The sequence below is a fragment of the Pezoporus occidentalis genome, unplaced genomic scaffold, assembly GCF_034315485.1.
Source record: "Pezoporus occidentalis ecotype Australia unplaced genomic scaffold, CSIRO_AGI_Poc_V1 ctg54, whole genome shotgun sequence".
NCBI classification, from domain to species: Eukaryota; Metazoa; Chordata; class Aves; order Psittaciformes; family Psittacidae; genus Pezoporus; species Pezoporus occidentalis.
In genome coordinates this window covers 6,469,835-6,475,229 of record NW_026915877.1, presented here as the reverse complement: position 1 = coordinate 6,475,229, position 5,395 = coordinate 6,469,835, and positions in this window count along the sequence as shown.

Sequence of the window (5,395 nt, the reverse complement as noted above, 5' to 3'; positions counted from 1 at the left end):
AGGGTTTTTTTCCCAGTGTGTTTGCTTTAAGTTATGAACTGTGCCTACCTCTCTACAATAACCTTTTTGGGATTGCACTGATCGGCTCTGGTGCGGCTTGATCAGCTTGTGTGACAGCTGCTGCTTCCCGTTGGGCCATGACTCCTAAGCCTCATGGAAGATTAGTCCTCATGGTTGCCAAACTCTACTAGAGGAAGAACTTCAACACAAGATTGTATTTTAAGACGCAAAATATATCTTACTAATGTGTTTTTATTTGTTAAAAGTTTATTTATTGGAAAGTATCTTTTTCCATCTGTTTTCCTATGCTTTGTAACATCCATAAATCCACCAGCTGCTAAAGTATTCTTTATCTGAAAGGTTTTGACAGTTTGCTCTTCCCAAACAGGACAGGACCCATCACATTTCCTCAGAGAGAAACTGCTTGCCCTTGTTGGCAGGAGAGATGAAAGCCCTCACTAGCAATACCTCTTTGCTTCTCCCACCAAACTTATATTGTGGTGGGGTTTAAGACTGGAACCACCTCCAACATTTTCCCTCTCATTCAGCTTCCAAAGGCAAACATCTCAGAAGGCTCAGGCTTTGTCTTTCATCACTGTTTCTTTCATGCACCCTAATCCGAGGGTTAATGTTCCAGCTAGTGCCAAGCACATGCAGTCTGAGTCATCACTTCAAGGTCACGTTCAGTATCGCCTTTTGACTCGGTGATTTTTGGACCAGCTTGTGAGGAGAAGCAAGATTTATCTCCTCTCTGCAACACCAGAGGAACACACTTGCCCTTGCCGCTGGTGGAGAAACAGCCTGTGGGTTGATAGATACCAGTGGTCACCCCTATGCTGCTGGGAACACCCTGCCTCGGGTTTCAAGGTAGCCCCAAACTGTGCACTGGCCCTGGAGGTAACTGAAGAGCCTCATTTGACAAAGCCATGAGCAGTCAATTACTCTGCTCTGAAGGGAGAGGTCCTGGGACAGAAAAGCGCCAGAAATAAGTTGTGCATTGGCAGGAAAAGCAAGGGCTCTTCCTGAAGGTGCTATATTTGCTGGATTGAAAACTTAAGAAATTGAATTATAAGGAGTTGGTATAGTGATAGTGTGTCCTTCCAGTCTCACCCCATGATATGCAAAGAACTGAGGAAAAGACCTCACCATGGCTCTCTAACTCCAGAAAGGACAAGCTAGCTGTTGCTGGGGCTGGAAGAGGAAAAAGAAGCTTGGTAGCAGCTCAAAACAAGTTTTGGGGAATATCTGAAACACTTTTCCTTTTAAAAAGGCTGCTTGATGAGGTTACGGGGAGCTGTGGGTCCCTATCTCCCCTGGGTGGCACGACCATGTCCATCTGTCCTGGCTCAGGACTGCAGAAGCAACAAGACTTTTTGGTACAGAAAAGGGACTTCCTGGACTGCAAAGACTTCAGCTGAAGCACTAAGGACTTGGTAAATCCCCCTGAACTTCTTCCTTCTTGTGGGAACACGACTCAGTGTCTCCAGAGAAGGTGAATTACCAAATGGTATCCTGGAGAGTGTTTATTGAGTACACAGAGGTCATCACATGGCAGTGCAACAGGTACCCTGGAACACCTCAGAGCCACTGTCAATCTAGTGAGAAACAATTAACTGGCTCAAAAGAGAAGCCCTGGAATTGTTTCCAGCACTTCTCAGGAGAAACCATCCCTACTGGCACCTGCACCCTCACATCCACCTCCTCAGACAGGTTTTCAGCACAGCCCCCACAAGGGAGGACTGTGGTCCCACTGGAGGCACGATGCTTACCCCCAGTGCCGCCACACTGGAGCACCTAGCCTGAAAAATAAAACCCCCTGCAAAAGCTGCCCTGTCAGGGGTAGGGTGCTCATGGACCTACTCATTAACCACTGGTTGTTGAGATCAGCAACCCTGCAAGATGCAGGCTGGAAGGAAACCAGAGCCCAGGAAGTAACAGTAGTCATGGTTGGAGGGGTCAGGACATCCCTGAAGTTATATTCCATGTTGGAGGTGGGAGAAAACGTGGGATTTGAAAGCAGGCACATGTGAAATGCATGCAGGCTCAGGAAATTTCCTTTGGGAGGTAATTTTCCAGCACTGTCTGGATAGTCTGGGACTACACATCAGCCTGGGCTGGTATCAAGTCATAATATGTCACAAGATGAAATTCTCATATATGTATATATATGCGAAAGATATATCTCAAAGATAATATTCTCATAAGAAGAAAAGGTTTGCCCAGATCACCATGTTCCCCAAGACCGAGAGTCTTTCAACTTCTTCCCCTTCTCATTTTGTGCTAAATGAGACCAAAGAAAGTTGTATTTTATTTATAATATTTATCCTACCAAAACAATGGCTTTACGCGTAACTGCTATCACACAATAGCAATTTGTACCCTTCCCAGATACACCCAGTAGCTGCAAACAGCACAGGATTTTCATTCTCAACATAACGCAAATGCTGCAGAGAACTATGAGACAAGCCAGCAAAGCCCTTGCAGGCCTACTTGGTTTGATGATACCACCCAGCCACTCCTGGAAACACCCAGCCGGTCTTGACTTTCATGGAGGATGCTCTTGATTTCTCATATGACACCAGGTACCAGGTTTTAATCACTTGATAATATTTGACAAGGAGCACTCAGGAGATTGTGGATCCTCTCACTCAGTGGGATTAAACAACTCGGGTTCAGAACAACTTTGTAGGTAAACCGTGTGAAGAGATCTCGGAGGATAAAACGATGCTATTTTTCCTGTCTTAAAAAACATATCATACATTCGGAAATTCAGAAAGATAAAATATTTTCTTAACGTACCCTTACATAAAAAAAGAACTTCTACAGCCACTCATGAATAATGGATCCACTGATGCAGTAAGGCAAAGCTGAGAAGAGGAAACCCAGTAAACAATTTGCAAATGTGCATTTCCTTATACAGCAAAGGTTGTGCTTCCAAATAATTATGAAAGAGAATTCAAAGCACATCCATGTTTTAACCTCTAGGGAAGAAAGAAAAAAGAAAAAGAAAAAAAAAGGTAAATTTTCTTTAAAAATACAAACCAGGGATGCATTTGCTTCCCCTTCTGCTCCTTATTTTGTAGTTTCTCACCACTCCAGATCATTTCAAAGAACTGACACTTTCCCCCAGCATCCACATTTCACTTCAAAACCAGCCTGCATAAAACCATCACTTCCTGGTCAAAGCCACCAAAGCCGAGACCGTATAAAACAAAGTTTTTACCATATAAATGCATAGGAGACCACAACCTTCTCAGCAAGCTGTCTGAAACTGGATTTCTCCATCCTGGTCTTCCAACATCAGTGTGCAGGAATGGCAACAGGGAAAATCACCAAAGAGATAAAGAGGGAAAGTACACACGGGACACCAAGGACTTCCAACATGCCCTGGGTGTTCCAGGTGCTCTCCCCATGGAAAACTTACATTTAAGTAAAAGTCTCAAAAGTAAATAGAGTACTTACTCATCTGTTCTGTCTCTTTGCTTTCCTTCCTTTTCTTTCCATCATTTTGGCCCTGAATTTCTCAGAGCACTGGCTTTCCCACAGACTATGAAGGGGAAGGATGTAACACTCCATCAGTGGTGCTTCACTGTTGCTCACCCCACTCAAGAGAAATAGCCTAAAGTCTGGCTGTTTATCTGTTCCTCCTCTCTCATTTTCATGGTCCTTCAAGTGGTCTTACAGCAGTTTGTTCCAGCTTTAATACTTGCTCTTGTCTGAGCCCCTTCCAAATGGAGGCTCAGAGTGGCTTCACTTGAATTTGGCAAGCAGAAGACATTCATTCAAAGCTGCAGTGCTTCTTGCAACAAGCATTTTTGGATAACTCACAGAGAACGCATGAGGTTTCCATGGGCCAGCCGGGAATGCAGGATGCAATCACAACAGGAAGCAATTTGCCCCCACCAGGAACAGGGCTATTTGCCATGCCCTATCTAAGCCAAACAAGCAGAAAATACTTCATCTGTAAAAACTGTAAATAAAAGTAATGCTTTAAGCAGTGAGGCTCAAAGGAACGGCTGCCTTCCTACAGAAGGAGAACAAAACCTTCCTCTAAAGCATCTCTGCTTTTCTGACGTGGCTTGTCATCACTGGGACAGCAACCCAACCATCCCATTTTCCCACTCCCAACTGAGTTTTGGTTGACAGACAAAAGACATCTCATAATGGCACAAAGTAAAAACTCACATTCTTTTGCATTTTAACAGAAACTTATTTCCTACCTGTAAGTGCAGCCCCATGTTTGGGGTGAAGCACCTGCTGCTTCATACAATTATCTGCTGGATGGTGTGTGGGGTTCTTGAACATCCTCAAAAGGCCCTCCTGGAGACTCATACCAATTCTACCGCCTTTCTGTTAAACTCATTATAAAAAAAGTCCAGAAGTGACTGACCTACCTGCTGGTATCACTCACCTCATACACAGAGCTGGGAAGAGGACAGATCTGCTGCATAATCTGGATGAAGCTTTGTTTGCCTCTGCTGGAGCATATCAAAAAACAAAGAAAGAGCACTATTTTGCTAGGCTTTTCTTTATTACACTGGAACATTCTGCACCACCTTCTACAGAAACAGAATTCCGGCAGGGTATCTGCTGCCACTGCATTGACCCAGTGTGTTTCTAGGGTGCAAATCTTTTTTTTGCCCTGGGAAGCCATTGCAAAAACCCCATAACAGTAGGCAATTCTCCAGTGAGGTCAGACATGCTGCAGGCCTCGTCACTTGGACGACAGAAACCTTGATTCAAGCCTATTTGCTAAATACTTGCTTCCTAAGCAGAAAATTGAAACCACCATCATCACAACATGGGCATGTTACTTGTACAGACCCACAATGTTCAGCAAAGCTGTGATCCTGGTTGTGAGGACGGGAAAGCAATTATGTGGGCTCTTAGATAATGTTGTTTATTTTATAAAGAATGGCCAAAGTCCTTTTTACGTGGACACAGGAGGATACTGATGGCAGAAGATAACGTTTCTGCACAGAGCTGTCAGCAAAAAGCTGCTCAGGCTTTAGCAGGGACACAACAGGGGTTGATCAGGAAGGTATTCATGGATATTCTTCTCCACCTTTCCTGGTCAAAACACTCACACACCTGCTCCAAACAGCAGCAGGTACCTCTGTTGGCTGAAGGAAGTCACAAACACGACATGAACATGGTGGCCATGCTTGAGTCCAACCCCACAACCAGGCTGGCACACAGACTGACCCAGAAGCACCAAGCAGTAGCACCAGATCTCTCTCAAACTCTCTGTTTGGTTGCCCAACACTTGGGTCAGTGATTCCCTTCTGGAACATCTTGTGCCTCCAGTGGCTAATGCAGAAATCGTGGTGTTTCACCAAGATCTCATCTCTTCAAGTATTTGTTTTGTGAATGGCTTCAATGGCTTCATGAAACC